This window comes from Macaca thibetana, chromosome 3 (assembly GCF_024542745.1).
Source record: "Macaca thibetana thibetana isolate TM-01 chromosome 3, ASM2454274v1, whole genome shotgun sequence".
In the NCBI taxonomy this organism is placed as follows: Eukaryota; Metazoa; Chordata; class Mammalia; order Primates; family Cercopithecidae; genus Macaca; species Macaca thibetana.
The window spans coordinates 61942966-61969624 of record NC_065580.1 but is presented as its reverse complement, the minus strand read 5'-3'; positions in this window follow the sequence as shown (position 1 = coordinate 61969624).

Genomic DNA, 26659 nt, shown 5'->3' with positions numbered 1-26659 from the left:
TAGAGACTTAAATGTTAGACCTAATACCATAAAAATCCTAGAGGAAAACCTAGGTAGTACCATTCAGGACATAGGCATGGGCAAAGACTTCATGTCTAAAACACCAAAAGCAACGGCAGCAAAAGCCAAAATTGACAAATGGGATCTCATTAAATTAAAGAGCTTCTGCACAGCAAAAGAAACTACCATCAGAGTGAACAGGCAACCTACAGAATGGGAGAAAATTTTTGCAATCTACTCATCTGACAAAGGGCTAATATCCAGAACCTACAAAGAACTCAAACAAATTTACAAGAAAAAAACAAACAACCCCATCAAAAAGTGGGCAAGGGATATGAACAGACATTTCTCAAAAGAAGACATTCATACAGCCAACAGACACATGAAAAAATGCTCATCATCACTGGCCATCAGAGAAATGCAAATCAAAACCACAATGAGATACCATCTGACACCAGTTAGAATGGCGATCATTAAAAAGTCAGGAAACAACAGGTGCTGGAGAGGATGTGGAGAAATAGGAACACTTTTACACTGTTGGTGGGATTGTAAACTAGTTCAACCATTATGGAAAACAGTATGGCGATTCCTCAAGGATCTAGAACTAGATGTACCATATGACCCAGCCATCCCATTACTGGGTATATACCCAAAGGATTACAAATTATGCTGCTATAAAGACACATGCACACGTATGTTTATTGCAGCACTATTCACAATAGCAAAGACTTGGAATCAACCCAAAGGTCCATCAGTGACAGATTGGATTAAGAAAATGTGGCACATATACACCATGGAATACTATGCAGCCATCAAAAAGGATGAGTTTGCGTCCTTTGTAGGGACATGGATGCAGCTGGAAACCATCATTCTTAGCAAACTATCACAAGAACAGAAAACCAAACACCGCATGTTCTCACTCATAGGTGGGAACTGAACAATGAGATCACTTGGACTCAGGAAGGGGAACATCACACACAGGGGCCTATCTTGGGGAGGGGGGAGGGGGGAGGGATTTCATTGGGAGTTATACCTGATGTAAATGATGAGTTGATGGGTGCAGCACACCAACATGGCACAAGCATACATATGTAACAAACCTGCACGTTATGCACATGTACCCTACAACTTAAAGTACAATAATAATAAATTTTTAAAAAAAATTTATCCACTAATAGGCACACTAATCCATTAACAGATATAAAATGATGTAAAATGTTAGAGAACAGCCAATAGATCAAAATTATTAAAGGTATCCTACCAAGAATTAAAGATGAAAAAGGAATGCTTTTTGTCTTTTGTTATTAAGTGCTATGTATCTATGCTGCATATTTCATTTCTAAAAAGTATTTAGTGACATTAAGTAAAATACTGAGTGACATGAAGATAATCATATTGAGAACACAACGACTAAAACTAACTCTAGTAATTAAAATATATATACAAACATATATGTACAAACAGTCTTCTCAAAGGCAAGACCAAATCAAGACCACGAACCTACCTTTGAGCTAGAATTACAAAATTATATATTAAATAATAGGACTGTGCCCTGTTATTTCTTTCTTTTAAATAAGTGGCTATATGCTTATTGCCTATTTATTGCCTATTATAAATAAACTATTAAGATAGGAATATATAAATAAAATTTGATGTCCTTATTAATTAAAATTTTAAAGATGCCAAGATAGACAAATGTCACCTACTTTATATTATTTTGTCTAGTTATATTGATATTTCATTCCCCTGCCTGGTCTAAAGCACTGCAGGGATACGACGGTTAAGTGCATTAAGATGGTTACAGCCAATGATACAGGTTTACTGCCAGTAAGTGGCAAAGCCTAGATTCTAATTTAGCCCTGCTTGAAATCGTAGGACTAGAAAGTGAACTATTCATCACTGTTCCTTATTTTAAAGTTGAAGAACCTAATATATAAGAAGCAGTAATTTTTCCCAAATTGCCTATAAGTTGGTCATGCTCTGATAAATAACCCTAAACTGTAGAAAGATACATATGTTATACCTAGAAATTATCATATTAAACTTTTATTCTAATCTATATGTTCACATAATTTTTCTATGCCAGTATGACTAATTAGTCTATAACATTAATCTCATTTCAATAGAGAATAATATCGTAATGTCATAAGAAATTTATTTCAGTATTGCTACTGGACCATAACCTGATAACAGCTGTCCAAAACAGACATAGTTCTCCTTCCTAAGCTTTTTCCTTCATATTTAACAATCCTTTGAAGCTTTTTAATCTATATCCAAAAATTCAACTATCAATTTTATAAAAGGTTGATAACTTTAATATTTCTCTCTCACTCATCTCTGTCAATTATCTACAGAGGTCAAACACGTATATATGCCCTTTTAATAAAAATGTCCCTTTGAATTCTTTAACGGTAAAACTCAACATAACCTAAATGAACCAATTTTTCAAGCACTAATACCTGTACCCCAAACCTGTCTGTCTACTTGTAGCTACAACCACTGATTTACGCTGTTTTCTGCTGCTGTAAAAGACTACCTGAGACTGGAGCAATTTTGAAAGAGGTTTATTTGGCACATGATTCTGGAGGCTGAGAAGTCTAAAAGCATGTTACTGACATCTGTCAATGGCCTCCGTGCTGATTTACTCCATGGCAGAAGAGCAAGAAAGCTTGTGTGGAAGACAGCTTGCTTTTATAACAAACCACTCTGGCAGTAGCTAACCCATTCTCACAAAAATTAATCCACTCCTTCCATAACAGCAATAATCTATTAATGAGGGCAGAGCCCTCAGATCTATCACCTCTTAAAGTTTCCACTTGTTGATAGTATCACAATGGAAGTTAAAATTGAGCAAGAGTTTTGGAGGGGACATTGAAACCAAAGCATTCCATCCCTGGCCCCCTAAAACTCATGTCCTTCTCACATGCAAAATGCTTTCATTCTATCCCAATAGCCTCCAGAGTCTTAATTTATTCCAGCATCAACTAAAAAGTTCAAAGTCCAGTGTCTCATCTGAATCAGACATGGGTGAGGCTCAAGGCACAATTCATCCTGATGCAAACTCACTCCAACTATGAGTATATAAACTCAAAACATGTTATCTACCTCCAAAATACAATGGTGAGACAGGTGTAGGGTAGACATTCCTATTCCAAAAGGGAAAAATGGGTGATAATAAAGGGGTTACTTTTCCCAAGTAAGTCCAAAATTCAACAGGGAAAAAACAGTAAGTCTTAAAATGCTGAAATAACCTCCTTTGACTCCATGTCCTCACATCCTGGGCACATTGGTGTGGGGCTTGGACTCTCAAGGCCTCAGGCAGCCCCATCCCTATGGCTTTGCAGGGTGCAGGTCATGTGGCTGCTCTCATGGGTGGGAGGTGGGTGCCTGTAGCTTTCCAACGCTGGTTGATCTATAGTTCTGGGGTATCGATCATGATCCCACTTCCCATGCAATACGTCAGTCACAGTCCCAGTTCCCACGCACTACCCTAGTGGAGACTCACTGCAGTGCCTCCACCCCTGCAACAAGTCTCTGCCTGGGTCCCCAGACTGTCAGATACATTCTCTGAAACCTAAGTGGAGATCACTATGCCTCCAGAGTGCTTGCGTTCTGTAAGCCTGCAGAATTAGCACCATGTGGATGCTGCCAAGCTTAAGGCTTGTGCCATCTATAGCAGTATCCCAAGCTACCTCTGGGCCTGCTTCAGCCACAGCCGGCATGGCTGAGGAGCACTGCACCAGAATGCAGGGAAGAGTCCAGAGGCAGCTCTAGGCAGCAAGCTTTTGGAAGGTGTTCCAGGTCCTTCTCCAGAAACCATTCTGCCCTCCTAGAGCTCTGGGCTTATGATGGGAGGGGCAGCCATGAAGATCTCAAATTTTAGACTTTCCCCCATTGTCCTGATAAAGAGCATCTCTCTTCTATTGGAACTAATCTCTCCTGAAGATGCCTTTTCGCTCATTATATGACCAGGATGCAATTTTTAAAGTTCTTCTTTTTCTGCTTCCCTTTTAATTACAAATTTTATCTTTAAATCATTCCTTTCTTCTCTGATCTTACTGTAAGTAGCCAAAATAAGCCACATGGCTCCCTCAATATTTTGTTCTGAAAATTCTTCTGCCAGGTATCCTAGTTCATCACCCTTAAATTCCACCTTATATTAAGCCCCTGGGCATGGACACAATGCAACCAAGTTCTTTACCACAATTTAACAAGGATAATCTTTACTCCAGTGTTCAATTTCTTGTTCTTCAATTCTGTCTAAGACCTCATCAGAATAGACTTTACTGCCAGTATTTCTATCAGCATTCTGATTATTTCCTCCTAGATAATAACTAAGAAGCTCCAAACTTTCCTTACAGCTTTTTTCTTGTGAGCTTTCACTAGAATTGCCCTTAATGCTCTGTTTATGGCAAACTATCCTTTCTCTAGCCTGCTTCTCAAAGTTCTTGCAGCCTCCACCCCTTATCTAGTTTTAAAGTCATTTTCATGTTTTCAGATACTTTTTTTTTTTTTTTTTTTGAGAAGGAGTCTTGCTCTGTCACCAGGTTGGAGTGCAGTGGTGCGATCTTGGCTCACTGCAACCTCCGCCTCCTGGGTTCAAGCGATTCTCCTGCCTCAGCCTCCTGAGTAGCTGGGACTACAGGTGCAAGCCACCACACCCAGATAATTTTTGTATTTTTAGTAGAGATGGAGTTTCACCATGTTGGCCAGGATGGTCTCAATCTCTTGACCTCATGATCTGCCCACCTTGGCCTCCCAAAGTTCTGGGATTACAGGCATGAGGCACCGCGCCCAGCCAGATAATTGTTATAGCCACCGCCATACTTCTTAGTATCAATTTTCTTAGTCGGTGTTCTGTTGCTGTAACAGAATACCTGAGATTAGGTATTTTAATTTTTATTTTTAAAGGGATTTATTTGGTTTGTGATTCTATTGGAGTGGGAAGCCCAAGAGCATGGCACCATCATCTGGCAAGGGCCTCCTTGCTGCATCATTCCATGGCAGAAGGGCAAGAGAGCTCCCGAGAGAGAGTGCTCACTTTCATAACAACCACTCAGGCAATAACTAATCCACTCCTGAGATAAGAGCATTGGCAGAGGCTTCATAATTTAATCACCTTCTAAAACTCCCATCTCTTAATATTGTCACAATGGCAATTTCATTCCAACATGAGTTTTAGAGGGGGATATTCAAGCCATAGCAACCACCATCCCATTAGGTGCTCAAATCTGAATCCAGTAGTCAGTTTAGATGTTGACTTCTCCATCGTGTTTCATCTTCATTCAATCATTGTACTTCTAAACTATTTTTCTTGATCATCCCAAATCTTTATCCTCATGAAAATCATTTCATTTTACAGCTTCAACATTTTAAAAATCGGTTGCAATAGCCTCCTGTCACCCTAATTTTGGATTCTTTACACTGGAATTTCTTCTCCATACCACTTTCAGAATAAACACGCACACACATACACATATACATATACACAATCTGACTTAGGACACTTGACACTTGTCTATTTAAAACTCTTTAATATAGCTCAGTACCTGCAGAATAAAGTTTAGATTTCTAAGCATGGTAATAAGCTCTCCATGATCTGCCTTCCTTCCTCCTATAATCATTACCTTTTCCTTACCACATATTCTAATCTTTAGGTAGCTTGTTCTTTATACATGAATTTAGTTATGTTACCTTTTGTTACTGTCCCCTTTTAACCTAGATTTCCTTTATATCTCCTCCTCTCTTGTTCTTTACATCTAGATGTTCTCCATGAAGCATTTCTGGACCTGTCTGTCCCTTCTCCATATAAAGTTAATTACCTCTTCTTTTACAGTTTCATAACACTTGATAGAATGTGCAGAGTGTTTTATTACAAATTTTATCTTTCTGAATCCCTACTAGATTGTGCATAGCTAGATGTCAAAGGCTGAGCAATGCTCATCTTTTTATCCGCAACACCTAAGACAAAGCTTGTTACTTAGCAGTAGCTCAAATATATTACAAAATTAATACATAAGAATGAATAAGAATTAATGAAAACTATCTCATTTCTGTTTGCCAAAAAAATGTATGTCCTAACTTCTAATCATAGCATCAAATTCTTTCACCATATAACCTAAACCTACTCTAGAGAAGAATTGTGCCTCCTTTGACAAAATGCCCTATTAAACTCATGCTATGAACAAACCATGTAAACAATATATGTCTCTAATTAACTTATGTTTAGAAACTTCAACAATGAATATATGTGTATTATGTAAGAAAGAATTTGTGCATTTGTAAACACTTTTACAATTATAGTACTCTTCCATATAAATTAATTTGATATGTTTTAAAAGCTTTATATTTGGCAAAACATATATTATCTCTATCTTGTAGAAAATGAAACTGAGCTTCATTAAATTGCCAAAATAATTATTCAAGGTCACAAAGTAAGAGATGAACCGTGATACCACATATGATTTCTGTTTCCCAATGCATTCACACTCAGAAAAACAAAAAGGAGAAAATACATAACAACGTAATCTATGTTTTGCCACCTCCTATTTATAAATGTATATGAAGAAATATGAAAATAGATTCATTTCTAGTTGTGTGATTAGCTACTGGAAAGTTCCAGCACTGAAAAGTTGAAGGAGATGACAAAGGTAATTACATTGCTTGTACACAGTCCTTTCATTTTAAATTCTTCTTGAACTTAGCGCTACTGAAATTTTTCCACTCAGCAACCTCTTGTGACTGTTTACCCCCTTAGCTGTCAAGATTATATCCTAATATAAAGGAGAAATTTTGTATCTTAAAATAAATTTTCTCTAAGAACAAGCACAGTGAAATGCAGTCACCAAGTTCACTCTGTCCCGAGCAGTCCTCGATGAATATGCATCTCTCTGACATCCTAGCAGAGCGAGGGTTGAGGTCTTTTCTGGCAAACTGACAGTTGCTCAACTGAGGATGGGAAGGGGGAAAGGAGTAGCTGAATCTCTGATTGATATCTTTTAAGCAGACTGTTTTTCCACTGAGTTTAACCTCTTCAAGAGAAAATACTTCCTAAAGTAGCAGGGCCATTCTTTCACAATATCTATGTGTTAAAGAAAATACCTAAAGTGATAGGCATTCTTCTATTTTATTTAAAAGCCATGGTATTTGAATTTGCAAATGATGGCTAGAACATTTGCACTTTTCAATAAAAACAGTTCTAAAATATTCTAGCCAGTATAGAGTTTAGGTAGAACAGATACACAATTTTTCACCTAAATCTCAGTAACCTAGAAATGACTCCTACTCAGTGACGGGAAGAATCAAACCCATTCTCTTAGAATTTATCAATATTAATTCAATCCATTTATTTATTCTTGAAAGAAAATTATTCATCTTCTGTGTGTCAATCATTATAATAGGCACAAATATCATATCCAGGCCAAAATAAGTAATGAGATGAGTATGTGAGGGAGAACTTTCTGAAAGATCCAGTGTTTTTGCTCATCTCTAAAAGAGAAGACAAAAAATTGGTTCAAGCAGAAGAACTAGTATGTGAGTAGTACTAAAGGCAAGAGAATAATTGGTACCTGTGTAAATAACTATAAAAAGTTTGGTAATACCAGAACTAAGTGACAATCAGCAGAGATGGATAAAAGGAAGCTGACTGTAAAGAGGTAGAACCAACAGGATTCAGTGATTATGTGTTGGCAGTAAATGAGAGACACATGATGTTTAGCTTTCTGACTTGGGTGACCGGCTGAGTAATAGTGCTACTTCGTGCATGGAAAAACACAGTTGGTGGAGGTTCAGGAGAAGGACGAAAAATGCCTGGGGGATAAGGAACTAAGAACTATCTATGAAATACTGAATGGAGATATCAAATAAATAAATAAATAAATAAATAAATAAATAAATAAAAAGCAGTGAGCATATATATTAAGAGAAATGTTGGGACACTACCTAGTAGAGCAGTGAGAAGAGGGCCACCATCCTCCAGACCCCAGAATACTAGATCCACTGACAGCTTGCACCTTGTGTCTGGAAAACACACTCAACAACCAGCCTTTGAAAGCTGCCGTGGGGGCTGGACCCTGCAAAGCCACAGGGGCAGAGCTGCCCAAGGCTGTGGGAGCCTACCCCTTCCATCAGTGTGGCCTGGATGTGAGACATGGAGTCAAAGGAGATTATTTAGGAACTTTAAAATTTAATGACTGCCCTGCTGGATTTCAGACTTGCCTGGGGCCTGAAGCCCCTTTGTTTTGGCAAATTTATCCCTTTGGAATGGGAGTATTTGGGCAATACTTATACCGCCATGGTATCTTGGTGTAACTAACTTGTTTTTGATTTTATAGGTTCATAGGTGGACGAGACTTGTCTTAGCTAGGATGGGACTTTGGATTGGAATTTTAAGTTAATGCTGCAATGAGTTAAGACTTTGGGGGACTGTTGGTAAAGCATAATTGTGTTTTGAAATGTGAGAAGGACATGAGATCTGGGAGGGGCCAAGGACGAAATGATATGGTGTGGCTGTGTGTCCCCATCCAAATCTCATCTTGAGTTGTGACCCTCAGTGTTGGAGGAGGGGCCCGGTGGGAGGTGATTGGCTCATGGGGATGGACTTCCCCCTCTCTTGATAGTGAGTGAGTTCTCATGAGATCTGGTGGTTTACAAGTGTGTGGCACTTCCCCTTTTGCTCTCCCTCCCTCCTGCTCCAGCAATGAAGGACCTGCTGGCTTCCACTTTGTCTTCTGCCATGATTGTCAGTTTCCTGAGGGTCCCCCCACCAGCCATGCTTCCTGTACAGGCTGTGGAACTGTGAGCCAATTAAACCTCTTTTCTTTATAAATTACCCAGTCTCCAGTAATTTTCCTTGTAAATTTCGCAGTCTCTTTATAGCAATGCAAGAACGGACTAATACAAAATTCTGCTTTTCAATATAATTTTTAATTTGCTTTTTTTCCCCAAACATTTGCTATAAATACATGTTCTTAGTTTAAAAAGTCTAAATTTTTATGCCAAATATTAGTGTCCTATCTCACCTCTACCTGTCCTCTGGTTTCATTCTCAGAAACAAATTCCTCTAACTCTGAAGCTTCTTCTCTCAGTCATGTCTATATCCTTAAGAGCACACTATAAACTTTTTTTTTTTTTTTTTTTTTTTCTCCTTTTTCAGGTTTAGGTCTTATTATTTACTTCCTATTATGGAAGGTGAGATTGACCTCTTTCGCATTTTCCCAGACCTTCTTCTAAATAGAGTTACATCACAATTTTAATTGGAAAAATAACCAGTGTTTTTATTACTATAACTATGTAAATATTATTTATAGATAAGCCATATCATAGCCATGCTTGTATTTCCTTTCTTGTACAACTCTTTGTTCTCTATGGTGTAAATTACTGCCAAATTTTTAAGTTGCTAAGTTTCCTATATATCTGTCTCTAATTCCTCCTCAACTATCTGCCAGAAGAGTAAATATTTTCTCAATATTTTCACAATTCAGATAAATCTGAAAGTTTCTGTTTTTCTTATTGCTATCACTGTGGGAATCCTCTATCTTCCTGCTTCAACTCGGACTGCTGGTTCTCTGGCCTGCCTGCTGCAGCTGTCATCCTGGGAATTTCACTAAAGCTTCATTTCTGGGAATTATGCTTCTTTACTACCCCTTTTTCTTATACCCCTGTCATGGACTGAACTGTGCTCCCCCAAAATTCATATTTTGAAACCCTAATTGCCAGTACCTCAGAATGTGACAAGATTTAAAGAAAGGTAATTAAATTAAATTAAAGAGGTAATTAAATTAAAATGAAGTCATTAAGTTATGCTCAAATCCAACCTGACAAGGATCTTTCTAAGAAGAGGAGATTAGGACACACAGACACCAGGGGCAGTATGCAGAGAAGGACCACTTCATGAAGAGACAGCATGTGTGCAGTCATCCGTAACTCAAGGAGCAAGGCCTCAGAGGAAACCAACTCTGCCCACGCCTTGACCTGAGACTTCTAGGCTCTAGCACTATAAAAATACATTCCTTACAAGTCATTCTATTATAAATATATATGTATGCATATGTTCATTGCAGCACTATTTACAATAGCAAAGATATGGAATCAACCCAAATGCCCATCAATGTTAGACTGGAGAAAGAAAGTATGGGTACATATACACCATGGAATACTATCCAGCCATAAAAAGGAATGCGATCATGTCCTTTGCAGGGACGTGGATGAAGCTCAAAGCCATTATCTTCAGCAAACTAATGCAGGAACAGAAAACCAAACACCGCATTATCTCACCTGTAAGTGGTAGCTGAAAGATGAGAACACATGGACACATGGAGGGGAACACATAGACACACTGGGGCATGTAGTGGGGGAGTGGGGGGAGGGAGAGCATAAGGATACAGAGTTAATGTATCCATGAGTTAATACCAAGGTGATGAGTTGATAGGTGCAGCAAACCACCATGGCACACGTTTACCTATGTAACAAACCTGCATGTCCTGCACAGGTATTCCAGAACTTAAAAGTTTCAAACTTGTTCTCTTAAAAAAAAGAGACAAATTTTTAAAATTTAAAAAAAAGGAAAGAAAATATATTCCTGTAGTGTAAGCCACCCAATCTGTTGTATATTGTTAGGGCAGCCCTAGAAAATGAATATAACTCCATTTATTGTTCTTGCATCCCTGCCTCCCCACTTCACTGCTTTTTTTTTTTTTTTTTTTTTTGGCAGAGCATATTCTCCAGATGTTTTCTGAAAAACAGGAATTAAAGAATATTTGGGAGGGGTTGAATACCTGAAAATACCTTTATGAAAAATTGTCTGGATATAGAATTCTAGGGTGATTATTTCCTATCATCCTGCCTATCCCCTTTCCTACTATGTTTTACACTGTATGGTCATTATTTCAGTGGTCACCCACAGACATAACTTACATTTGAGGATAATCACTACCATTTCCCTTTCCATATGATACTTTAACCACACTTACTCCTTTTAAACTTATGTTATTGTCATCACATAATTTTATCCTCTTTTAATTCTTTAGGACATTATTTTATTATTGTATACTGTCTATGTGTTCAAATCATCAGCATATTTCCTGTACCTTCCTTTTCGTTTCTTCTTCATTCCAAAGCCTTTTATGAAATGGGGCCATTTATCTTCTGCCTATAGACAATGCTTGAAGCTTAAGATTCATCGACGACTCTGCAAATTTATATATTTTATGAAATGGAAGGAAATTTTGGTCATTATTTTTTCAATTTTTTTTCCTACTTCTTCTTCTTTCCCTTGTCCTCTGGGACTCCAGTCCCAGGTATTGTTCTGCAGGCCATTGAGGTTCTGTTCTTTTAAAATATTTTTTCCTTGGCTATTCCTAATTTCTATTAATCAGTCTTCAAGTTAACTGATCCTTTACTTTGGTCATCTCTGGTCTGTCATTAACTTATCTGGTGAGGTTTAAATTTCAGATACTGTGTTTTCAATGCTAGAATTTTTTTGTTTGTTTTACAGAAATTATATATATATATATATATATATTTTTTGTGTGTGTGTGTGTGTGGTTTTTGTATTTGGCTTCAAGTGATTCTTGTGCCTCAGCCTCTTGAGTAGCTGAGACTGCAGGTGCTCACCACCATGCCTGACTAATTTTTTTTGTATTTTTGGTAGAGATGGGATTTCACCATGTTGGCAGGCTGGTCTTGAACTCCCGACCTCAGGTAATCTGTCCACCTCAGCCTCTCAAAGTATTAGGATTACAGGTGTGAGCCACCTCACCCAGCCTCATTATTTATATTTATAATAGTGACATAGTAAATAAAATTTCTTTAAGTCAAACAAAAAGAAATTCCAACATATATAATATACATATATATATGAAATTTAAGAGACAATTTAAATATTAGCAAATATATTAGTGCTAGACTGTTTTGGTTTCATTTGTAGTTTCTAACTGCTGAGATGTATTGATTTTTTATTAGTGTATGTCTGTTCTTGAGCATAGTTATAATAGCTACATTAAAATCCTTTTCCTAACATCTAACATCTGTGTCATATTATGGCTGGTTTCCATTGATTGCCTTTTCTGTTGCATATGGATCATATTTTCTGTTTTACTGTTTCTTTACATGTCTAGTAATTTAAAATCACAGCCTCAACACTATAAATAATATATGATTCTGCCATGTTTCTCAATAAAATATTGATCTGCTGTTTTAGCATGTAGTCAATTTGATTGTACGTAAACTCCAAACTACCTTCTATGAAGTTGGTGGCCGTTGAATTCTTATTCTAGTTCTTCTATACCTACCTAGATTTTTATAGTTTATGCCAGACATATATTTTTCACAGGTCAGTGGAGTTTGGGTGCAGATTTTATGGACAAAATTTCATGATTTCAGAGCTATAGAAAGACTGCAGCTTTGCATTCACATTTCAGTTCAAGGATGGACTAGGCAAAGAGCCATTAATAAATGGGAACTTACCCAGTGTGATTTTCTTTCATTAATGTATGCCTGGTTTGGCCATTCTCTAGTTCTTTTAAGTAATTAACTTTTACATTTTGCCAGAATTCATAGGGTGCTTTGGGTGCAGGGGAAGAAATAGGGACAGGAGGTTTTTTGATAAGGTCTAATCTACCCTCATGGAAAGAGGAATCCCAAATGTTCTGTTTTCATTCGTCTGAAAAAAAAAAAAAAAAAATTTCCAATGGATTCTAGGCCCACAGTTATTTTCTTGCATCATTTCGAAGAGGTAATATAACTATCCTCTAGCTTCTATTTTTACAGTTAAGAAGACAGCTTTTAGTTTAGCTGCCATCAGAGAAGTTGTCTTATATTACCTGGCCACACACAGCTCCCCATTCTCCTCTACCTGGAGCCAACCCGTCTTCTGGTTTCTATCAACTCAGCTTAGTTTTGCCTATTCTAGAACTTCATATTAATGGAATCATGCACTATCTGCTCTTTTCCTCTCTGACTTCTTTGGCCTAACAGTGTGTTTGAGATTTATTTATATGTTCTATGTGTTAGCAGAGTATACTTTTATTTTTATTGCTGAGTAGTCTTCCATTCTATGACTATACCATAAATTATTCATCAATTTAGCTGTGGATAGACATTTTGAAATTTGGAACAATTATAAATGAAACTGCTATGAAAATTCTTGTGTATTTTGTTTGTTTTACATGTGTTGTCATTTCTGTTGGGTAAACAGCTACAGTAGAACTGCTAACATTTAGGATCGATATATGCTGAAATTTGTAAGAAACTGCAGACATGATGGCTCATGTTTGTAATCCCAACACTTTGGGAGGCTTGAGGCCTGGAGTTTGAGACCAGCCTAGGCAAAATAGTCAGACCTTATCTCTAAAAAATTACAAAAATTAGCTAGTCATGATGGGACTCTCCTTTAGTCCCAGGTACTTGGGAGGCTAAGGCAGGAACATTACTTAAACCTAGAAGCTTGAAGCTGTAGTGAGCTATTAAAATGCCATCCAGGAGAATGGCGTGAACCAAGGAGGCAGAGTTTGCAATGAGCGGAGATCGCACCATTGCACTCCAGCCTGGGCAACGGAGCGAGACTCCATCTCAAAAACAAAAACAAAACAAAACAAAAAACAGTGCCGTCATACTTCAGCCTGCGCGACAGAGTGAGATCCTATCTAAAAGAAAAAAAAGAAGAAGAAAGCGACAGTTTTCCAAAGTGATTGTGCTATTTGACACTTCTACCAGCAATATATGAGAATTTCAATTATTATACATTCTTATCAAATATTGGTCTTATCAATCTTTTGTGATTTTAGCAATTTTCATGAAGTTTATTCCATTATTACTTCACTAGAGTGGTAGTTTTATAGGTGTACACATTTCCCAAAACATATTAAACAGTACACTCGAAATCTGTTTTATTGCATGTAAATTATATGTCAGTAAAAATCTACAATATTAAAATTATTAGAAAACTTTACCTCTTATAGAAACAGCCATATCTAGATTTCAGAGCTATAGAATGCCATTTTGATCTTGCAGCTGTTTCACAGAAAGCTGTGGTAATAAATAATCATAATATTGAACAGTATGTGGTTTATGGCAAGCTTTTAGTGATTATTTGTAGAATGAATGAATTAAGTTAGTGTTTTGTTGTTGTTTGTTTTTGTTTTTTGAGACAGTCTCGCTCTTATTGCCCAGGCTGGAGTGCAATGGTGTGATCTTGGCTCACTGCAACGTCCACCTCCTGAATTCAAACAATTCTCCTGCCTCAGCCTCTTGAGTCACTGGGACTACAGGCATATGCACCACACCTCGCTAATTTTTGTATTTTTAGTAGAGATGGGGTTTCACCATATTGGCCAGGCCAGTCTTGAACTCCTGACCTTAAGTGATCCCCTCGCCTCGGCCTCCCAAAGTGATGGGATTACAAGCATAAGCCACCGTGCCTGACTGAATGAATTATTGCCCAAAAGTAATAAAAAATGATAAAATACAAAAGGAAAATAAGATAATTATGTATCTGCAAGTGCCGAAGCCAAAAGCAACTAAATAAAAACGTCTTCCAGTTACATATTTGTCCACAAAGAAAAAAAAAGTTGATCATACAATTGTATGACAGTGGTAATATTTTTGACTACTTATGTTCTTACTCTTAACATGGCAGATTCTCTTGATTCTAGATATATTAGATTTAATCCAAGGCAATTCAAAGTTAAGACAGATTGCTTAAAAGTTAGTAGTATAATGGTTGATCATATTAATATTAGTTTAGCAAGGATTATTGGAGTTTTATATTTAATAAGCTTTTTATGGACATAAAATGTATACTTCTATTTAAATGAATACTAGGGAAATAAGAAAGAAATTTGTTCTTCGGGACATTCTGGACAAAGTCAAATTGACGTTTGTTATCTTTACTTTTTAGGCCATCTCAAAATGTAGTTCATCACATTCAAGAAAATATTTTAACAATCAGTTACAACCTATTACTACTAATAGAAAAAGCAACTCAGTTTGTAATACTGGTGGTGAATTATTAATCAAGTCATGATTATGAATATATGGATTATCTTTTAAAAAAACTTTACAAAAGCTATAAAAAATTCATACTAACAATGGAGGAAGTTTTAAAAAATAAGTACATGTAAGAAGAGGAAAAATAGGTACATGTAAAAAATAGGTACATGTAAAAAATAGGTACATGTTATGATAGGCTATGTTATGCTACGGTAAAGAACCACCTCAAATCTCTATGGCTTAAAACTGCAAAGGCGTGGTGGCTCACGCCTATAATCCCAGCACTTTGGGAGGCCGAGGTGGGTGGATCACAAGGTTGAGATAAAGACCATCCTGGCCAACATGGTGAAACCCCGTCCCTACTAATAAATACAGAAATATATATATATATTTATATATACACATACACACACACACACATAGCTGGACATAGTGGCATGGTGGGCATGGTGGCGCATGCGTGTAGTCCCAGCTACTTGGGAGGCTGAGGCAGGAGAATAGCTTGAACCCAGGAGACGGAGGTTGTAGTGAGCCAAGATCACGCCACTGCCTTCAAGCCTGGCAATAGAGCAAGACTGTCTCAAAAACCTGCAAAGGTTTAAGTTCTCATTTATGCTGTATTTCAGCTACTGGTCATTTGGGGTCTCTATACTGCATTATTTTCCTTCTGGGACATAGAGTAGCCTCCATCTGGAATATTCTTGTCATCATGGAAGAGGGAGAGAAAGGCAAATAATTGGCTTCTAAATTTTACCCCCAATGTAAAATGTATAGTTTCGCTCGGATTTCGTTGGCTAAAACAAGCTGCATAGCCACCGTGTAATTCACAGGAGGACAGTACAATTCTACCATGTGCTCAGGAAGAGGACTGGAAATACTTGGTGAACAGCATTAATAAAAACTATAAGGAGCAATATGAAGAATGCAAGAAAAAATCAGAATAACAAGAACTTAACATTGAATTTGAGATGAATAAAAAACTGATGAAAATATTTCCTCAGCTGAATAAGTTTCCAATAAACTATTAACTGCAAAGTATAAGAGCAATGACAAATTTCTACATTTTCTCCTTCATCTAGGCTTTTCATTACTGTTCATAGTGAATTAAACTTTGATTTTTTTTTTTTTTTTAAGTAAGAAAAGCACAATAGAATATTCTCAACCTACAGCAGGACAGTGCCTGTTTTGAATAAGAAACCAATTTAAAATGATGATGGCCTTACCTAGGGCAATCTAGGCCAGATTTGAACAACAAATACAACCTATTTTATCATACTTTACCCACATTGCATAACAATAACCTGAAAATATGGCATCAAGACCTAAATTGAATCTACTGGGTTATCTGAATAGGAGATATCTAACAATATGGAAACAGCATAAGGATTATTAAAACTATCACAAAGGAGGTGGTGATGTAGAGGTTATTCTTAACACATATATTTGGGGGATTTCTATATTTGCATATTTTCTCACAGATCTTTGGAGGTTTATTCACACTCAAGAGTACTGAAGACAGAGGCGAATAAGAAAAAGCTGTAATATTCCCCTTCCCGAGTCCAGGTGATCTCATTGGGGCCTATCATGGGGACGGGGGAGGGGGGAGGGATTGCATTGGGAGTTATACCTGATGTAAATGACGAGTTGATGGGTGCTGACGAGTTGATGGGTACAGCATACCAACATGGCACAAGTATACATATGTAACAAACCTGTACGTTATGCACATGTACCCTAGAACTTAAAGTATAATAATAATAATAAATAAAAGAAAAAAGAAAAAAAAAAAAGAAAAAGCTGTAATAATCCATGTGTACACTAAGGGGCGCCAGCACCTAATGTTTAACACTACATTTTCAGGAAGAAATTCTCAAACCTCAAGTACCCTTCATTGTGACACTAAACCGGAGCCATTATTGTTTACTAAATAGTTCCCCCAAACCAAGATTCATAGGCGTTCTCGAGGGCCTAGCTGAACCATACAAAAAAAAATGTCTTTTGTTGATATCATTAAAGTGCTTTATGTAAATTAACTCACATAGCAAAACCTTATTAAACGTCAATAAATTTAGACAATATCTTATTAAACGTCAATAAATTTAGACAAATTCTTAATCTAAATTTTGAAAAGATTAAATGAGATAATGAAAACATTATTCTTATATATTCAAGGCTTTATCTTGAACATATAAGCCATATATATTAGACTGAATAATCCCTTGTGTCTTTTCCACTCTGTTTAATATTTCCATACATTAAAAGTCTGGTTCAAAGTCACATGAAGAGGCCCAGCGCGGTGGCTCACGCCTGAAATCCCAGCACTTTGGGAGACCGAGGCAGGCAGATCACCTGAGGTCAAGAGATCGAGACCAGCCTGGTCAACATGGCGAAACCATGTCTCTACTAAAAATACAAAAATTAGCCAGGCATGGTGGCGCATGCCTGTAATCCCAACTCCCTGGGAGGCTGAGGCTGGAGAATCGCTTGAATCCGGAAGGCATAGTTTGCAGTAGCCGAGATCGTGCCACTGCACTCCAGTCTGGGAGACACAGGGAGACTCTGTCTCAAAAAAAAAAAAAAAAAAAAAAAAACGAAACGAAACAAAATTCACATCAAGAGATTTTCTGTAAGAGAGACGGTAGCTATCACCTGAGATCTATATGGAGCTCTCATAACCCTCTTCCACTACTGCTGCTTGTAGTCCCCATAATAAGCTTCCAAAAATGCCAGATCTTGGGGACTATCACAGTTCACTACACTGGAGGGAAAAAATTTTATGTATAATGATACTCTAAGCAGGGAAGAAGGACTTTATAGAATCATATAATACATTCATAAATGAAAAACATTTAATAACTTCTGTAGATGGCAAGTGCTAGCCTTGTTCACTGTCATTTTAAATGTTATTCCATGTAATCCTCACAAAGTCTAAGAGGCAGATGTTATTATTTCTGTTTTGAAAGTAAAGTTTACAAAGATTAGGTAAACTTGCCCTGAGTCATAGAGCCAGTAGGTGCTGGAGCCAGAATTTTAATTAAAATCTGTTTGGTCCCAGGTTTCTACTTCTGATATGCAATTCACACATTATTTGTTGCCAAACTGGTATACTAAGAAAGATTTTTCTGTATTTATGTCTATATTTGTAGTGGTAATAATCTTGCCCAATCAATTTTTTCTTTAGAAATGGTACAAAAGCACATTGCTGCAGAGGAAACCTTTTAAAAGTTAGATTTACTCTGAATTTATGTGATTTCTTTAAAGTGATAACAACGATGAGATGCTATCGTTTAACAATGTCGTCTCTTTAAAAAGAGCCTGTTGCCCAGACTTAAGTTCAATGGGGTTATCATAGGTTACTGTAGTCTCGAACTTCTGGGCTCAAGCAATCCTTCTGCCTGAGCTTCCCAAGTAGCTGGGACTATAGGCACATGCCACCGTGCCCAGCTAATTTATTTTATTTTATTTTATTATTTGTAAAGACAGAGTCTCACCACATTGCCCCAACCAGTTTCAAATTTGATCATTAGAGCAATGAAATAATACTAATGATAATGTTGGTCATAATGATGAAGACGACAACTGGTACACATTGAGTCTACAAAAGGTATGGGAGTATAATATTCAAAAGAGAAGTTATAAAGTTTGTGGAAACAGAATGGTCAAACAAAACTAAGGTAAATAGGATATGACTAGTTTTTACATTCATTACAATATGTAGTTTAGTGGACCATTCATTTTTATGGGTATAGTACTTTTATATGTCAGTTTTAGAAATATACATATAAATATGTTTCAATCTGTTTAATGCAAGCCTAAATAAAAGGAACAATGGGTAAATCAAATAGTGCAGGGGAAATAGTCACTACACCAAGAACAGGAAGAACTAATACTGGTGGTCACAAAAAATAACCAACTATAAGGAGAGTCAAGAAAGTGATAATGGGTAGAAAGGTATTGTGTATTAATAAATAATGATCATTAGTAGTAATAAAGTTCTTAATACCATAATAGGAAATTAGTATGTTCTCATGCTGTATGGACGCTAATACATTCAATCCTTCTAATAACTGTGTTAGATTTTATTATCCTCATTTCACAAATGAAAACTGAGACACAGAGGTTGTATAATGTGCTCATGATCACACAATTAACAGGATGCACAGCTGGGATTTAACTTTAGGTAGTTTGGCTCTAGGGACACTGCACTTAACCACTATACTACCAAACATTCTACAGCAGCGGTGCCCAATATTTTTGGCACCAGGGACTGGTTTCGGGGAAGATAATTTTTTCATGGAGCAGGGTTGGGGTGGGGGATAGTTTCAGGATGATTCAAGTGTATTACATTTATTGCGTACTTTATTTGTATTATTACTCCATTATAATATATAATAAAATAATTATACAACTCACCATAGTGGAGAATCAGTGGAAGCCCTGAGCTTGTTTTCCTGCACCTTGACAGTTCCATCTAGGGGTTATGAGAGACAATGACAGATCATCAGGCATTAGATTCTCATAAGGAGTGCACAACCTGGATCCCTTGCATGCATAGTTCACAAGAGGATTTGCGCTGCTATAAGAATCTAACGCTGCTGCTGATCTGACAGGAGGCGGAGCTCAGGTAGTAATGCCAGTGATGAGGAGTGGCTGTAAATACAGATGAAGCTTCACTTGCTTGTCCACCACTCACCTTCTGCTCTACACCCCCATTCCTAACAGGCCACAAACCGGTACGAGTTCATGGCCAGGGGGTTGGGGACCCCTGTTCTGCAGGTACTCCTTTGAACCTACCTACTCAGATTCCTTCCTGATTTCCCAGAAGGTCAAACCTTTGATGATCCTATGAATTGAAATCCTCTAAGGAGTTATCACTACATGCCATACACTGGCCAAATAAGACTTTCAAAAATCATTTTGGTGGCTCAAAATTATAAAACATATGAAAGGTGTGGACTTAATCCATATTGACAGAACTAGCCAAAATTTGGCTAGTAAAAGGAAGTTACATGATGATTAGTGCCTAGATTTTGAATTCCCATGGGAAACATAACCAAGAATTGATTGACTATTTTTCCATAGTTCTATCGATATATAATTCACCAATTTAAAGTATACAATTCAATGGTTTTCAGTATGTTCACAAAATTGTGCAACCATTACCACAAACTAATTCTTGTCACTCCAAAAAGAATCTGTTGATCTTATACTAAGTCTCTGCAACCTCAGAGGGTCTGAGAAACTATTATTTGTGTGTTGGGGCTCTGCATGCATTACTGAAATCATCAGGAGAAATCAAGATGATATCACTGAATCCCTAAGAGGTTTTCAAAATAAGAGTGTCAATGATACCAGAAAAATACAAAAACAGTACTGGAAAAAGTAAGAAATGTAATAAGCCCATTGTGCTGATTTTTAAAGAAGGGGCATATACATATACTTAATAATGAGTTTTATAATCATTTCTGTGTATCTACTGTCTAAGGGGTTTGAAGACTTAATCATAGCAACTAATAGTTGTTTTAACGAATATAATCAAATTTAAAATAAATGTTTAGATGCTCAAGAAAAATTTTTTTGCAATTTTCAGAGCAATACATTTAATATTAAAACTGTACAAATAACACTGTATACTCCTTTTTACAAACTCCCCCCAACACATTAAAATTTCTATGAACACTTGCAGTCTCATGGCGAGCATTGTCATTAAGGCAACATTTTATAAAGTATATGTGGAGTGCCTACTTTCGGGTTCTCCTAATTCAGGCCCCTGTCTATAACATTATGTAAAAGAAGTTGCTCTTGAATGTTTAGTTATCCAAAAGGAATTTACTAAAAGTGACTGAGGGGCTCTATAAGACGAAAAATACTTAATCATTTAAGCAGTTAATGTGAGCTGTGTGTGTGTGTGTGTGTGTCTATATGTGTATAAATACACACGAAGCAAACCAGAAATACATCATAGTATGGTTACAGTATTAATTTATGGAAGCTTTGTACTGAGGATTCAGTGAAAATACATAGCCCTTCATGATATTCCTACTCAGATTTCAGCCTTCTTTCATCTTTTAGCTCTGCACCACCTACTGGCCTCTTCTAAGTCCCAGGAGGATCATCTTCTGCTCTGTCTACAGAAGAATACTTGCTTTCTATGCCATGGCATTTACTGTCAGTTGGAGAGACAATTGCTTTCAGTCTGGACTGTGTATACAGAATTTTTGTCTGTTTTATGTCTAGCTATGCATAGGTCTCTGTGCTGCCAGAATTTAAGTAACCTTGCATTCCTTCAATATGGACCATAAGCTTTCTATAGCTGTTTATTATCAAGGAAATTGTATATATTCTGTACATAGTTTTTTAGCCCTGCAAACACTTACTTCTGCTTTGTCCACTATGGAATTAAGGAGTGTTTTACACAATACCAGGGTTTTAGTAGAAAAATGGCAGCTCCTGGGAATACATTGATTTGTATTTACATAGTATGTAATGTGTTTCAGGCACTGTTCTAAATGCATTGCAAACATTGATTCATTTCATCTTTCTAACAACCCAACAAGGAAAGCATTATCATTATCTCCATTCTATAAGTTAGAAAGCCAGGGGATGTAGTGAAATTAAAGAAATAAAAGTCTTCACTGGAGCTAGATTTTCACAGAAGTTATTAAGATTTAATTGGTGAGAAAAATCTCCTGAGTGGAGACGCATAATCAGATCAATCCTAAGGAGTCACATTTACAAGGACATTATCCACTATGACAGCATCTCTAGTGTAACAATGGATCTTTTGTGACTTGCCCAAAGTCACATAGCCAGTAAATGACAGAGATGGCACTTGAGCCCAACAGTCTCTCTCCAAAGCCCATGCACTTAATAATAGAGAGAGTGTCTCTTTTCCCACAAATCATTGAGCTTTGTGATCCTTATAACCCGAACAATTAGCCCCCAAGTCTCACTGCCCAGGTTCCCAAATGCCCCTTATATTGTAGTCTATTCCATGCGCATGTCTGTGTATGCTTTATTATCCCCTCATTTGCAGTTATGTGAGTTTAAATTCAATAAATACTTGATGACAGAGATAGGGATTAATATTGCACTGGAGTGGATAACGTCGTAATTAAAATCTGCAGGAAATATGTGGTGAGTCTACTTTCTACATCAATACTCTGCCCAGTTACATAGTACTAGGGCTTGTGCAAATCTAGGAAACAAAACCAGTCAGTAAAAGACACCTGTTTCAGGCGAGCGTGATGGCTCATGCCTGTAATCCTAGCACTTTGAGAGGCAGAGGTGGGGGGATCATGAGGTCAGGAGATTGAGACCATCCTGGCTAACATGGTGAAACCCTGTCTCTACTAAAAATACAAAAAAATTAGCCAGACGTGGTGGTGGGTGCCTGTAGTCCCAGCTACTCGGGAGGCTGAAGTAGTAGAATGGTGTGAACTTGGGAGGTGAAGCTTGCAGTGAGCCGAGATCACGCCACTGCACTCCAGCCTGGATGACAGAGCGAGACTCCACCTCAAAAAATAAATAATAAATAAATAAAATAAAGACACCTGTTCCCTTTGTAGCAAGTTATACTTGCTGGGGTTGGACAAAATATTTTGGATCCAAGTTTTTAAAAAAGCAAATGTTGTAATAAGCATTTCTCTCTAGAATACTTAATAGATGATGACTCATTTTAAACTAGTGCATTCTAACTGACCTCTGGTGGTGCTGAAACAAGATTCTCACATAGGTTATTGGGATTTCAGTGGTGAAACAATTTCCTGAGGAGAAATGTCACAATCAGATCAAGTCTAAGGAGTCACATTTAAGAGGACGTTATTCAGCAGGAACAGTTCTCTAGGTTGTCAGGATTAATATTGTGTAAAGAATAAACTGATGTATTTTAACTTCCTTCGTTAAAAAAATATTCTATTTGTGGTCTCCTATCTCTAAAGCCAGGCTGAAGGACTGTCACTCAAGAGCAAAGGGGCTGGAGGAAATGGGTAAAAATGTATCTTCTGGCCAGGCACCATGACTTATGCTTGTAATCCTAGCACTTTGGGAGACCGAGGCGGGTGGACCGCTTGAGGTCAGGAGTTTGAGACCAGCCTGGCCAACATGACGAAACCTCATCTCTACAAAATATACAAAAATTAGCAGGTGCAGTGGTGGGCGCCTGTAATCCCAGCTACTCGAGAGACTGAGGCAGGAGAATCTCTTGAACCTGGGAGGCGGAGGTTGCAGTGAGCCGAGATCGTGCCTCTGCACTCCAGCCTGGGTGACAGAGACAGACTCCATCTTAAAAAAAAAAAAAGAAAAGAAAAGAAAAAGGTATCTTCTTTTCCAAGATAGTAGTCTGCCTATGTTTTTAATAAGGTGGTTTACTAAATAAATCAGAAGATCCAGCACCGAGGATTCCTCCACAGTCCTCTCCCAATACGTCAGGCACGCAGGCACACAGCCGGCTGCTCCGGTTACAGGAGATTCTTTCAGGGAAGAGTAATGTCTGCCTCTTCTGCTTCTGGGGAATCGTGGGAGGAGGAAGGAAACACCAGGGTAAAGGAGGAAGTTCAGATATGTGTTTTCACCTCCCCTTACATATATTCCAACTGCGAACAGGTGCACCAGATAAAGTGAGGGAAACCCAAAGTGCGATGGGAGTGCCTGCGTATAACCTCTATCCCAGAAGCCTGAACAGACCCCAAAGAGTCCATGCTGGGGAGACGAAATGACATCCTCTCAAAGATCAAGACTTTACTGAAGAAGCGTGAATCCTTCAAGAAAGCCGCAGTTCCCTATCAGGATCCCACGGATCACTGTCGTTGCTTAAAAACTAACAAGCTGCATTAGTATAGCATGTACAGGTCAGAGGCCTTTTCTGACCTCCCTATTTAAAAGCTCCTCTCATCCACTGCTCATTCCTCTTCCATCAATGGTGGGCATCACATGGCAACTAACTCCACAAGTGGTAGCTGGGATGCTGTGCCACTGTGCAGAACTCTTGGCTGCCCCACAGGGCTGGGGAGGAAAAATTGGAGTTCAAGACTTGAGACTTTTTCCAGAACCTGAGAGCGCTCCTAGTCTTTCAGTAGTAGTGGAATGAAAACAGACTAGCTGTCACTGGATTATAATCAGAGCCTCAAATTATTTCTATAACTCTTCATATGTAATCTGGCATTCAATCCAAAATAGTCATAGTCATGCATTTAGGAAGGTAGAACTTGACAGAAAACATGAGGAAAAAAATGGACACTAGAAGCAACTCCCCCCACCACATACAAAAGCTCACTTTCTATCACCTTTATCTATTTTATTTCTATTATCACCTTTCAATTACATATTTATGTATTTGCTTTATGATCTGGCTCACTCATTACAATGAAAGGTTCTTTAATAAATAGGTTTTTTCTTTTTCTTCTTTCTTTTTTTTTTTTTGGAGACAGTCTGACTCTGCCACTCAAGGTAGAGTGCAGTGGTGCCGTCTCAATTCGCTGCAACCTCCACCTCCTGGTTCCAACTAATTCTCCTGCCTCGGCTTCCCAAGCAGCTGGTACAGCAGGAGTGCACCACCATGCTTGGCTAATGTTTGTATTTTTAGTAGAGATAGGGTTTCACCATGTTTACCAGGCTGGTCTTGAACTCCTGACCTCAAGTGATCCACCTGCCTTGGCCCCCCAAAGTGCTGGAATTACAGGGCATGAGCCACTGCACCCAGCTCAAGACATGGATATCTTTCTATTTATTCACTGTTGTATTTGCAGTATTTGGAAAAGTGTCTGACACATAATAGGTGCTCAAGAAATCTTGTTTAATCAAAGAATGATCAAATTAACTTACTTACCAAATAGTTGCTATGACAGTTTAGATATGGAGCTATTTCTTCAGGTTGATGACATAAGAAAAACTTCATGGATGATACTGAGGAAAGGAAAGGCTATCTTAGATGAAAACATGAGAAGAAAAAGAGAGAAAGGCATGGAGAATAAGGAATACATATATATATATATTTATATATGTAGATTTAGGACACAAGCATAGTGAATCCATTTGTCTTCAATGTTTATTAGTGTGGGAAACTGAAAAATACATGTTACAGATTAGGAAAAATGGAAAAGATAATAGGGAGTAGAGGGTTGTGAATTCCAAGGAAATATTACAACATTTTATCTAGTAGCATGACTGTCATCTAGATTAATACCTTCGAGAAATAATCAGAACAATATAAGAAAAACCAAACAATATAATGACAACTAACACAGAAGAATTTTTATGTATTTTGATGAGCTAACTGAATCCAAATCAGTGATATTATACATATAGTTTTTCAGTGACATGAAAGTGGAAAAGTTTGTGAGATAAGGATGAAATTAATTACAGAACATTTCATATTCAAACTGAACCCTTAATGAAATTGATTTCAGTTTCTTAGAATTTAAAACCTTAAATGTGTTGCAAAAGTCAAAATAAAAGATAATTTGTAAAATGAGACTCAACAAAAAGACTTTTTAAAAAAGTTTCTTTGGGGAAGGAAACTTTCAAAAATATGTAGAATATGTTAGCCATCACTGCAATTATTCTTAATGTACAAATGATAAAAATGTATTAAGATTACTGAGGAAAGTTGTAGAATCATCCTTTGTATTTTAGAACAAGAATCATAAGTGGGTTTTGTATCTCCATTTTCTAATTATTTGATTTCATTATTTATGCAATCATTTATTTATATGCTGTTTGTATTAGTCTGTTCTCACACTGCTATAAAGAAATACCCAAGACTGGGTTATTTATAAAGGAAATGGGTTTAATTGACTCACAGCTCTGCATGGCTGGGGAGGCCTCAGGAAATCCACAATCATGGCTGAAGGGGAAGCAGACAGCTTTTTCACAAGGCGGCAGGAAAGACAGAGAGAATAGTGAAGGAGGAACTTGCCAAACAACTTCTAAAACCATCAGATCTTGTGAGAACTCACAATCACAAGAATAGCATGGGGGAAACTGCCCCCATAATCCAATCACCTCCCACCAGGTTCCTCCCTCAATTCCTGGGGATTACAATTCAAGATAAGATTTGGGTGGAGACACAAAGCCAGACTATGTCACTGTTTTCTACTTAAAAAAAAAAAAAAAAAAAGGAAAAAAAAAAAAACAAAATCCTAGAATGTATCCATCAAATAAAAATTTTAAATTTTATAAAAGCAGACAATAGCTACATATTTTTATAATCTAATGTATCATGGGTGCTAAATGGTTACTGAATCATAGTAAAATAATAAAATCCAAACTGTTTGAGCCACAAGTTTCCTGAGGTACTGAAGTGATAAAAGATTTGAACAAGGAAAGTGTATTAGGGATTATACTTAGACAACCGAGTTTTTAATGACAAATCTCACATGAATGTAGACAACCTTAAAATTGCAAGGAAAGTAGAATATGTAACAATTCTCATTTTACAAATCACGAGTTTTAATCTGGGAAGATTTTGACAGTACTCAATGACCACAGAAAATTGACATGGACTCTAATTAATTATTCATCTGGAAAAAATCCCTGGGAGAAATCAACAAGAATCAAATTGCAGACACATTGAAGAAAATGGTCTAAGGCCAAAGATAATCTAGGCTTAGGCTGTCAAAATTGTCTGACTTCCTCTTAGGAGAAAAAATTAAATCTGATAGATGTGAGGCTT